The sequence below is a fragment of the Rattus norvegicus genome, chromosome 15, assembly GCF_036323735.1.
Source record: "Rattus norvegicus strain BN/NHsdMcwi chromosome 15, GRCr8, whole genome shotgun sequence".
In the NCBI taxonomy this organism is placed as follows: domain Eukaryota; kingdom Metazoa; phylum Chordata; class Mammalia; order Rodentia; family Muridae; genus Rattus; species Rattus norvegicus.
In genome coordinates this window covers 107,620,159-107,633,048 of record NC_086033.1, presented here as the reverse complement: position 1 = coordinate 107,633,048, position 12,890 = coordinate 107,620,159, and the positions used below count along the sequence as shown (strand labels likewise).

At 37.5% G+C, this 12,890-nt stretch overlaps 1 protein-coding gene across 8 annotated transcripts in view; it reads left to right on the top strand.

Moving 5' to 3' along the window:
* Fgf14 (fibroblast growth factor 14) overlaps positions 1–12,890 on the top strand; it is a 643,687-nt gene that overhangs the window by 453,438 nt on the left and 177,359 nt on the right. The gene's annotated exons all lie outside the window — the stretch shown is intronic.

Below are 12,890 nucleotides of genomic sequence, written 5' to 3'. Positions count from 1 at the left end.
TTCGTCAACATAAGAGCTCCCCCTCCTAAGTTCAATAACCTCAAACAGCAGTACAAGGTAGGAGCAGCAAGAGTTCAGGCACAAGAGCTTATGGGGGGCATTTCCCAGGTAAACTGCACCATGCTAGAATGGCTGGAAGAAGGAATGGATTCTCTCAGCAGCATTGTGTTTATAAGTGGAAAAGAATGACTATCATTCCAAGAAATAAGTGGAAGGATATATGAAATTTCGTGTGACTTACTGACAGCTATCGTTGTCCTTAGTGCCTCTAACATCTTTAACATACCTTCTTCATCACCCTTCTAGAAGTATTCAGGACATGATATCTGATAATTTATAGGTTTTGGGAAGAGACTCAATTCTTTTTTCTGCTACTAGGAGTGCCAAAATCTAATTAGATTTGCCACATTTCCCCCATAAACATATTCTAGAAACTGTTTGTATCCTGGAGAAAAATGTGTGTATGTTTTTATAGCTAAAGGAAGAGTTATGTTTAAGAAATTCTACTGGCAATTAACGAGAACCAGATATATAACACATCAGTCCAGGACATGTGAATTGACACATCAGTGTATTTACTATACAAAATGTACAATGTAGTGAACATTTTCTACTATGAACAGTAATTAAAAGCATGCATGTCATCAAATGGTTTGTTCTGGCAACTTTTTGGTCAATATACATATTGTAAGAAAAGAGCTTATGATAGTGATTGATTTAAATGAAGCCACTTCTGAGAGAGTAATTGTTCTAATTAAAAGCATTGGGCATTTCCCCACTCTATGTTCAGGCATTTAGATTCATTTGCATGTTTTTCAATTCTTTACATTGAGAAAAAATTCAGTACAAAAAGATTTTTCATGATGTAGATACATTAGTTTACATTGTGTCTGTTTTAATGTTCATAATTTTGTGCAAAGGGTATCTTCAAAAACAGTTTTAGGGAATGGAAATGTATAGAACATTAATGAAAAGAAGAAAAAAGAACTGAGACAAAAAGAAGAGACTGAGTTATTTATATTTCCTTAAACAAACTAGATATTCTGAGGATGTAGAGTTTTTAGAGGACAAAGAACTAACTACCAATCTTGTGAATAGAAATTTTTTACGTGAATAGTTAAAATAAATGTTAGACTTCAAAACTTACTTGTATTTGGTTTTTGGTTATTAATTGTGGTTCTAAATTGTAAAATTTGGGGTACATGGCTATTGAAAACAAAAGTCTTTGTTCTTAAAGAGTTTATACTTAAAATACTAGGAAAATGTCACACAACTTCATCATTTTAATAAAAATGTGAGCACCTATTCACAAAACGAACCCTTTTGTTTCTCATTAGTAATGTTTCCATTGTTTTGTAGATCAGGACACAACATTTATTTAGGGTAAGAATAACTGAAACTTTGGCTAAATGCCTGCTAGATTTGAGTAGACAGCTTATTTTTTTTTTAAGTTGAGTATTTCTTATATAAATTTCAAGTGTTATTCCCTTTCCCGGTTTCCGGGCAAACATCCCCCTCCCCCCTCCCCTTCCTTATGGGTGTTCCCCTCTCAACCCTCCCCCCATTGCCGCCCTCCCCCCATAGTCTAGTTCACTGGGGGTTCAGTCTTAGCAGGACCCAGGGCTTCCCCTTCCACTGGTGCTCTTACTAGGATATTCATTGCTACCTATGAGGTCAGAGTCCAGGGTCAGTCCATGTATAGTCTTTAGGTAGTGGCTTAGTCCCTGGAAGCTCTGGTTGCTTGACATTGTTGTACTTTTGGGGTCTCGAGCCCCTTCAAGCTCTTCCAGTTCTTTCTCTGATTCCTTCAACGGGGGACCTATTCTCAGTTCAGTGATTTGCTGCTGGCATTCGCCTCTGTATTTGCTGTATTCTGGCTGTGTCTCTCAGGAGCGATCTACATCCGGCTCCTGTCGGTCTGCACTTCTTTGCTTCATCCATCTTGTCCAATTGGGTGGCTGTATATGTATGGGCCACATGTGAGGCAGGCTCTGAATGGGTGTTCCTTCAGTCTCTGTTTTAATCTTTGCCTCTCCCTTCCCTGCCAAGGGTATTCTTTTTCCTCATTTAAAGAAGGAGTGAAGCATTCACATTTTGATCATCCGTCTTGAGTTTCGTTTGTTCTAGGGATCTAGGGTAATTCAAGCATTTGGGCTAATAGCCACCTATCAATGAGTGCATACCATGTATGTCTTTCTGTGATTGGGTTAGCTCACTCAGGATGATATTTTCCAGTTCCAACCATTTGCCTACGAATTTCATAAACTCGTTGTTTTTGATAGCTGAGTAATATTCCATTGTGTAGATGTACCACATTTTCTGTATCCATTCCTCTGTTGAAGGGCATCTGGGTTCTTTCCATTTTCTGGCTATTATAAATAAGGCTGCGATGAACATAGTGTCTCTTTTATATGTTGAGGCATCTTTTGGGTATATGCCCAAGAGAGGTATAGCAGGATCCTCAGGCAATTCAATGTCCAATTTTCTGAGGAACCTCCAGACTGATTTCCAGAATGGTCTTACCAGTCTGCAACCCCACCAACAATGGAGCAGTGTTCCTCTTTCTCCACATCCTCGCCAGCATCTGCTGTCACCTGAGTTTTTGACCTTAGCCATTCTCACTGGTGTGAGGTGAAATCTCAGGGTTGTTTTGATTTGCATTTCCCTTATGACTAAAGATGTTGAACATTTCTTTAGGTGTTTCTCAGCCATTTGGGATTCCTCAGCTGTGAATTCTTTGTTTAGCTCTGAACCCAATTTTTAATAGGGTTATTGGTCTCCCTGCGGTCTAACTTCTTGAGTTCTTTGTATATTTTGGATATAAGGCCTCTATCTGTTGTAGGATTGGTAAAGATCTTTTCCCAATCTGTTGGTTGCCGTTTTGTCCTAACCACAGTGTTCTTTGCCTTACAGAAGCTTTGCAGTTTTATGAGATCCCATTTGTCGATTCTTGATCTTAGAGCATAATCCATTGGTGTTTTGTTCAGGAAATTTTTTCCAGTGCCCATGTGTTCCAGATGCTTCCCTAGTTTTTCTTCTCTTAGTTTGAGTGTGTCTGGTTTGATGTGGAGGTCCTTGATCCACTTGGACTTAAGCTTTGTACAGGGTGATAAGGATGGATCGATCTGCATTTTTCTACATGTTGCCCTCCAGTTGAACCAGCACCATTTGCTGAAAATGCTATCCTTTTTCCATTGGATGGTTTTGGCTCCTTTGTCAAAAATCAAGTGACCATAGGTGTGTGGGTTCATTTCTGGGTCTTCAATTCTATTCCATTGGTCTATCTGTCTGTCTCTGTACCAATACCATGCAGTTTTTATCACTATTGCTCTGTAATACTGCTTGAGTTCAGGGATAGTGATTCCCCCTGAAGTCCTTTTATTGTTGAGGATAGCTTTAGCTATCCTGGGTTTTTTGTTATTCCAGATGAATTTGCAAATTGTTCTGTCTAACTCTTTGAAGAATTGGATTGGTATTTTGATGGGGATTGCATTGAATCTGTAGATCGCTTTTGGTAAAATGGCCATTTTTACAATATTAATCCTGCCAATCCATGAGCATGGGAGATCTTTCCATCTTCTGAGGTCTTCTTCAATTTCTTTCCTCAGTGTCTTGAAGTTCTTATTGTACAGATCTTTTACTTGCTTGGTTAAAGTCACACCGAGGTACTTTATATTATTTGGGTCTATTATGAAGGGTGTCGTTTCCCTAATTTCTTTCTTGGCTTGTTACTCTTTTGTATAGAGGAAGGCAACTGATTTATTTGGGTTAATTTTATACCCAGCCACTTTGCTGAAGTTGTTTATCAGCTTTAGTAGTTCTCTGGTGGAACTTTTGGGATCACTTAAATATACTATCATGTCGTCTGCAAATAGTGATATTTTGACCTCTTCTTTTCCGATCTGTATCCCCTTGATCTCCTTTTGTTGTCTGATTGCTCTGGCTAGAACTTCAAGAACTATATTGAATAAGTAGGGAGAGAGTGGTCAGCCTTGTCTAGTCCCTGATTTTAGTGGGATTGCTTCAAGTTTCTCTCCATTTAGTTTAATGTTAGCAACTGGTTTGCTGTATATGGCTTTTACTATGTTTAGGTATGGGCCTTGAATTCCTATTCTTTCCAGGACTTTTATCATGAAGGGGTGTTGAATTTTGACAAATGCTTTCTCAGCATCTAATGAAATGATCATGTGGTTCTGTTCTTTCAGTTTGTTTATATAATGGATCACGTTGATGGTTTTCCGTATATTAAACCATCCCTGCATGCCTGGGATGAAGCCTACTTGATGATGGTGGATGATTGTTTTGATGTGCTCTTGAATTCGGTTTGCCAGAATTTTATTGAGTATTTTTGCGTCGATATTCATAAGGGAAATTGGTCTGAAGTTCTCTTTCTTTGTTGTGTCTTTGTGTGGTTTAGGTATGAGTAATTGTGGTTTCGTAGAAGGAATTCGGTAGTGCTCCATCTGTTTCAATTTTGTGGAATAGTTTGGATAATATTGGTATGAGGTCTTCTATGAAGGTTTGATAGAATTCTGCACTAAACCCGTCTGGACCTGGGCTCTTTTTGGTTGGGAGACCTTTAATGACTGCTTCTATTTCCTTAGGAGTTATGGGGTTGTTTAACTGGTTTATCTGTTCCTGATTTAACTTCAATACCTGGTATCTGTCTAGGAAATTGTCCATTTCCTGAAGATTTTCAAGTTTTGTTGAATATAGGTTTTTATAGTAAGATCTGATGATTTTTTTAATTTCCTCTGAATCTGTAGTTATGTCTCCCTTTTCATTTCTGATTTTGTTAATTTGGACACACTCTCTGTGTCCTCTCGTTAGTCTGGCTAAGGGTTTATCTATCTTGTTGATTTTCTCAAAGAACCAACTTTTGGTTCTGTTGATTCTTTCTATGGTCCTTTTTGTTTCTACTTGGTTGATTTCAGCTCTGAGTTTGATTATTTCCTGCCTTCTACTCCTCCTGGGTGTATTTGCTTCTTTTTGTTCTAGAGCTTTTAGGTGTGCTGTCAAGCTGCTGACATATGCTCTTTCCTGTTTCTTTCTGCAGGCACTCAGCGCTATGAGTTTTCCTCTTAGCACAGCTTTCATTGTGTCCCATAAGTTTGGGTATGTTGTATCTTCATTTTCATTAAATTCTAAAAAGTTTTTAATTTCTTTCTTTATTTCTTCCTTGACCAGGTTATCATTGAGTAGAGCATTGTTCAATTTCCACGTATATGTGGGCATTCTTCCCTTATTGTTATTGAAGACCAGTTTTAGGCCGTGGTGGTCCGATAGCACGCATGGGATTATTTCTATCTTTCTGTACCTGTTGAGGCCCGTTTTTTGACCAATTATATGGTCAGTTTTGGAGAAAGTACCATGAGGAGCTGAGAAGAACGTATATCCTTTTGCTTTAGGATAGAATGTTCTATAAATATCCGTTAAGTCCATTTGGCTCATGACTTCTCTTAGTCTGTCGACATCACTGTTTAATTTCTGTTTCCATGATCTGTCCATTGATGAGAGTGGGGTGTTGAAATCTCCCACTATTATTGTGTGAGGTGCAATGTGTGTTTTGAGCTTTAGTAAGGTTTCTTTTACGTATGTAGGTGCCCTTGTATTTGGGGCATAGATATTTAGGATTGAGAGTTCATCTTGGTGGATTTTTCCTTTGATGAATATGAAGTGTCCTTCCTTATCTTTTTTGATGACTTTTAGTTGGAAATTGATTTTATTTGATATTAGAATGGCTACTCCAGCTTGCTTCTTCTGACCATTTGCTTGGAAAGTTGTTTTCCAGCCGTTCACTCTGAGGTAGTGTCTGTCTTTGTCTCTGAGGTGTGTTTCCTGTAGGCAGCAGAATGCAGGGTCCTCGTTGCGTATCCAGTTTGTTAATCTATGTCTTTTTATTGGGGAGTTGAGGCCATTGATATTGAGAGATATTAAGGAATAGTGATTATTGCTTCCCGTTATATTCATATTTGGATGTGAGGTTATGTTTGTGTGCTTTCATTCTCTTTGTTTTGTTGCCAAGACGATTAGTTTCTTGCTTCTTCTAGGGTATAACTTGCCTCCTTATGTTGGGCTTTACCATTTATTATCCTTTGTAGTGCTGGATTTGTAGAAAGATATTGTGTAAATTTGGTTTTGTCATGGAATATCTTGGTTTCTCCATCAATGTTAATTGAGAGTTTTGCTGGATACAGTAACCTGGGCTGGCATTTGTGTTCTCTTAGGGTCTGTATGACATCAGTCCAGGATCTTCTGGCCTTCATAGTTTCTGGCGAGAAGTCTGGTGTGATTCTGATAGGTCTGCCTTTATATGTTACTTGACCTTTTTCCCTTACTGCTTTTAATATTCTTTCTTTATTTTGTGCGTTTGGTGTTTTGACAATTATGTGACGGGAGGTGTTTCTTTTCTGGTCCAATCTATTTGGAGTTCTGTAGGCTTCTTGTATGTCTATGGGTATCTCTTTTTTTAGGTTAGGGAAGTTTTCTTCTATGATTTTGTTGAAGATATTTACTGGTCCTTTGAGCTGGGAGTCTTCACTCTCTTCTATACCTATTATCCTTAGGTTTGATCTTCTCATTGAGTCCTGGATTTCCTGTATTTTTGGACCAGTAGCTTTTTCCGCTTTGACAGTTGAGTCAATGATTTCTATGGAATCTTCTGCTCCTGAGATTCTCTCTTCCATCTCTTGTATTCTGTTGGTGAAGCTTGTATCTACAGCTCCTTGTCTCTTCTTTTGGTTTTCTATATCCAGGGTTGTTTCCATGTGTTCTTTCTTGATTGCTTCTATTTCCATTTTAAATTCCTTCAACTGTTTGATTGTGTTTTCCTGGAATTCTTTCAGGGATTTTTGTGTCTCCTCTCTATGGGCTTCTACTTGTTTATTTATGTTTTCCTGGAATTCTTTCAGGGATTTTTGTGTCTCCTCTCTTTGGGCTTCTACTTGTTTATTTATGTTTTCCTGGAATTCTTTCAGGCATTTTTGCGATTCCTCTCTGTAGGCTTCTACTTGTTCTCTAAGGGAGTTCTTCATGTCTTTCTCGAAGTCCTCCAGCATCATGATCAAATATGATTTTGAAACTAGATCTTGCTTTTCTGGTGTGTTTGGATATTCCATGTTTGTTTTGATGGGAGAATTGGGCTCCGATGGTGCCATGTAGTCTTGGTTTCTGTTGCTTGGGTTCCTGCGCTTGCCTCTCGCCATCAGATTATCTCTAGTGTTACTTTGTTCTGCTATTTCTGACAGTGGCTAGACTGTCCTATAAGCCTGTGTGTCAGGAGTGCTGTAGACCTGTTTTCCTCTCTTTCAGTCAGTTATGGGGACAGAGTGTTCTGCTTTCGGGCGTGTAGTTTTTCCTCTCTACAGGTCTTCAGCTGTTCCTGTGGGCCTGTGTCTTGAGTTCACCAGGCAGCTTTCTTGCAGCAGAAAAGTTGGTCTTACCTGTGGTCCCGAGGCTCAAGTTCGCTCGTGGGGTGCTGCCCACGGGCTCTCTGCAGCAGCAGCAACCAGGAAGACCTGTGCCGCCCCTTCCGGGAGCTTCAGTGCACCAGGGTTCCAGATGGTCTTTGGCTTTTTCCTCTGGCGTCTGAGATGTGTGTGCAGAGAGCAGTCTCTTCTGGTTTCCCAGGCTTGTCTGCCTCTCTGAAGGTTTAGCTCTCCCTCCCGACAGCTTATTTTTATGTGTCTATTTTACACATGTAATCTCTGTATAAGACATATCATCTTAGCTAAATGTTTGGCATTTGGCAATGTTAATTGTATGTTTTATTTTCAATCCACATTGTATCAGTGTATTTTCCCTTTAAATTATCCTAATATTAGTTAAAAACATGATATAATATATAAATCTGCTTTACTTATAAAACATGAATTTCAAACATAGTTAAATATTCATTGGGAAGAACCAATTCAGAGTCAGTGTCCTTGGGATAGCCCGTCAGAATCACAGGATCTGTCCACCTGCCTCAGGCTTCTCAAGGACCTGATGTAACATTTAGCTGCATGGAAATACCAATATCACATCCGTGTATTAAAATATAAATTTGTATACATTTAATTCTCATTTTTGAAAATAATAAAATGCAAATGGATTACCACTGTGCATTGGACACTTATAGGCAGCCTGCTTTGCACACCCTTACTTTATAGAGTTGTGTTTTTATTGTGGCTGCTTAATGGGTCCTATCCTGCTCGAGACTGTAAGGTTTTCTTGACATGCCAGTGATAATCACGCCTCTCATTCGGACATGAAGATTCATGTAGGGTGTGGCCGAGCAGATGCTAGACTGAGATTTGTGGCAGAGTCGTAGTGGTTGCTCTCCACTCATTCTTCTGGTAAGTCTAGGAACTCGGCTCTATTTTCTTCATGGCATATGACTGACATGGTTCTCTTCTTCATCTTCTCTTGCTTTGCTACGATCATCCAGGTATATTTTGGCCTTAGAGGAAGAGCTATATTTTTCTTTTTATGATTGTTTAAAAGATGGATATTAAACTTTAAGTGGCCTTATCAGCAATAAATAATTTTACAAGTAATAAAAGGAACAAAGGGTCATAAGGAAGCTCTCTGCATCAGGAGCTTCACAAAATCAACTGACAAATGCTAACTTTGAATATTTGGACCAATTAGCACACAGAAAAAGTATTTATATTTTTGGTATATATGATTGTAATTTTAATTGTGAATATGTATGAAATATTCTTACTCATTACTCATCAGCCATTAACAGACTTTATTACAATCTCTAGATTTCCATTATAAAATTGGCATACCTTCATTGTATAGAATTTAGCAAAAATTTAAAATATTGATAAATACTTTCAAAATTCAGTATATTTGAATTTTAATGTATTTTTTCTATAATTTTTTTCTAATAGGTGGTAAGTTTTATTTTTCCACATTCCTCTTTAAGAATCTTTGTTTTGTACAAAGCTCTGTGCCAGAGTTTATCTTAAAGTTAGAAGTCTGGAAAGCATAGCTAAATCGATGGAGTAACATGTAAAGATTTGGTAGTCATTGTCACTGTGGTTTTTCACACTGTTCAAGCTTTACTCTTGTCAGCCATGTATGAAGTTGCTGTATGTTTTACTAGCCCCTTTTCAGTATTTAATTAACAAACCGTCACTGCAAAGATCATGAACAATGTCACACACTTTACCTTTATGTCACTTTATGTGAACTTGTGTATGGTTTTTAATCATAAATTATGACAAATTATTACTGTGTGTTTTAAGTACTGTTGGGTACATAGATGTGGCTTGAAATGTTTCTGGATATTTTAATGCATCTTAAAGCTCAAAAGTGAGTAATTGCTATGTTTAAAAAATAATGATGAAGAACTCGAGAGATGGTTTAGTTGACATTGTATTTAGTGAGAGTGCGTGAGAATCCCACATTGGTGAGATGATAAAGGGAGAAGAGCGTTAGGCAGTGAAGAAGAATTCTTTGGAGGCAAATATCTCAATAGGTGGACTATGAAAACAACTTGGTGTTATGGGTGTGATGGTGTTCAGATAACAGTCAAGTCATGGGTAGAAACTCCTTTTAGCTCTAGTTGAAGATGAGAAAATTATAGGAAAAAATGGTATGGGTGGAGATTTAGAAATGTAGTGCTGCCTTTACAAATCTGGTGAGGGATTCACAGGGATTAGGCAGAAACTGGAAACTTAAGAACTTGTCCAGCTACAGAGTGGTATGGATGTAAACTTTCAGTGACTTTGATACTCTAACAATTCCGTTCCGGCTTTGCCTTTCCCATTTGCTTGTGAGTATGTAGGGTTGAGACACAGGTATATTTTGGTCTTAAAGGAAAAGTTATATTTTTTCTTTTTATGATTATAGAAATGGTAGAACTTCTGTTTACTTCCTTTTTATTAAACAGTTTGATTTACATTTTATTTGAAGTCTATAAAGCAATTTAGTTTCTTCTTTTTGTAGAGACCACATAGCCTGACTGTTAAGAAGGCAGGCTGAGTGTTCATATATACTCAACCTCCAGTCTTGTAAAGTCTGTACCTTTTGTAAAATTACTTTATTGTTCTCTTTCCCAATTTCCTCATCTTTGATTCAGTTTCCTCTGAAGTAGACCCATAGCGAAGATTTAATGAATGAATCAGGTTTTTATAGAACAATGCCTGACAACCAAGGACAAATGTAATTATTAGTTTTTAAAAATAAAAATACCAAGTTCTGTGTAAACAGGTACATTCAAATTAGATTGCTTTTATTATTAAATGAACACTAGAAAATAAAATTTTGTGTTTTATTGTTATTCTCATAATAAGGATGAGGTATGGTTCATAAGGGCTCACCGTGTGAGTAAAGGGAAGCTGTGTGCTAGGTTATAGGATCTTCCTGCCCTGACTGATCTATTTAACTAAACTCTGGAAAAACTAGCGGCTAGAATGTGGTACTATTTAAAATAAATGCCGACAGAACACAAGGATTTTACAGAACTGGACTGTAAAATTCTCTGTTTATGTTCACAGGCACTAATAAATTTTTCCATCCTTTTAGCTATATTTTTGTTTATTTTTGAGACAGGGTCTCACTATATATATATACTTATATAAGTATATATACATCTATATATATATATACTTATATATAGATGTAGTTATCCTGGAATTCACTATGTAGACCAGGCTAAATTTGAACTCACTGAGAACTGTCTGTTTCTGCCTCCTGAGTGCTGGGATTAAAGGCATATGCCATATCTGCAATATCACTGTTCATTATTTTTCTTGCTACCAATGTACAGATAAGAGCGTAAGAAATGCAACCAATACCAGGTACAGGACTGCAGTGGGCAGGGCATGTTGAAGAGATGGATGGGGGGCTATATTCTTTTAAACTTATCTCAGAAGTATGAAATTTTAGAAAGAGTTGAGGAAGTGGAAACATGATCAGAATATATTGTATGGAGAAACATTTATTTTCATTAATAAAAACAAAACCAACCAAGCAAACAACAGCAACAAAGTGGCAATTAAGAGTCAAGCAATGGTTAATATTAACCTTAACCATTAATTTCAACCTGACTGGATTGACTTATCTAGGAGACTGGTTGGGCATGTCTCTGGTTATATCTGTGAGGGGAATTTCCAGAAAGGATTAACTGCAGGGGAACAAGTACTTTAAATGGAGGCCGTATTATCCCATGGGTTCAGTGTTCTGACAGAACAAAAGAATGAAAAAGACAAAGCAGAATTATGGGATTATGAATTTTGAGATTATTTGTTATAGAAGAAAGTATTGATAAATTATTTCTCCACTGGTGAAATAAACCAACTCAAGCCAGATTAGTTTATACTAAATGCAAGTTGATTGGAAGCTGCTCTTAGGTGAGCTCACTGGCCCTAAGGAGTTGCCATGAGAGGGAGAAAGAGAAAGAAGGAAGAGAAAAGAAAGAGATAATGCTCATGTGCAGAGAAGAAAAGGAGAGAGAAATAGAGAAGGGGAATAAAAATGACTAGATTACTGGGGAAAGGGCAGTCCAGCTCCTGGACTGGAAAGTTCAGGGTTGAAGCCAGGTAGGGACTGAGAGATGCTGGTAGAAGGTGGAGGCCAGGTCTGCTTTGATGTGTAAAACATGCACCTTGTCTCAGGGTCCAAAACCAAACAGGTATATACACAATCTTAATAATTACTTAGATATCCCCTTTTTACACACCTTTTTAATCAGTATTTTAAACACACCTGTCTTCTAACATGCTTGTTACAGTGACGTTATCATACCTCAATGTTAGCTTACTTTCCAGAATGTTATTTGTGTCCAATTCATCATCTCATCTATAAAGTAAATGTTCTTGGTGCAGCCGTATGAATAAGAACAATGACTTGGATTGATTATTTTTTTCATTTCTGAAAAGCTGTTCAAAATCCCAGAGCTGTTCTGTTGTGGGCAAATCTGCTTGTTTGGCCTGTTCGTTGTTTCTGTTTGCCTGTTGGCTAGTCTGTGTTAAAGACTATGTGTCGGATTGCTCATTGCATCCTGCAATTTGGACAGTACAAACAAATTTCCATGTTCCATTCAGCTGCTGTGGAGAAAAGGCTGTTGCCATGAGAGTTATGATGTCCCATATCAGCTATGCTTCCAAAATGAGCATGACCTTTGCAAAGCCACATGCAAATATTTATTTTCTTAAATACATTTATTTTCTTAGCTTCTAGAGAAACACTGAATTACCAGGCAGCTATCTTTTCTTAAAGTCTTTAAGTGAGAAGACCCCAATACATAGCTTCCCCTTTAGTTATAGTGAATGCCCACCTCCCTTTACTTCTATGTATGATGTCCAAGAATCGAATGATACATACATACATACATACATACATACATACATACTTACACACACACACACACACACACACACACACACACACACACACAAAACTCAGCTGTTCTATTCAGTTATATAAATAAAGAGCTTGCTTGTTTCATTTACAACTTAACCAGGACATTGTCCTAGAGTTGATTCCTATGTAGATTAATGTATTGTCATATTTTGCTGTATTGTCTTGTCTTTTCTTGTTTTGTTTTATTTTGTTTTGCTTCAGCAATGCTGGGTCCTGTACATGCAAGGCATCCACTGCAGTGCTGAGCCAAGCCCAATCAATCTCCTGTGTCCTTTGATTCTAGGTCTCACTTTGAGTTCAGAAGTGAAATGTCTGACTCTTTTGTATATCATTTATAAACACCACAAATCCTTCCATGAAAGCTGAGGGTAGGGGGTATTGTCCAAACTGGGGATTTTATTAAAGATATACATCACATTTTAACATAATTTTTTAAAATACAGTTTTCTCTCACTTATAGGTTGTCAGTTTAAGTAAAATGAAAACTTCATTTGAAACCTTGAACGAAGTTTCTGAGTCACTCCACTGCAAAA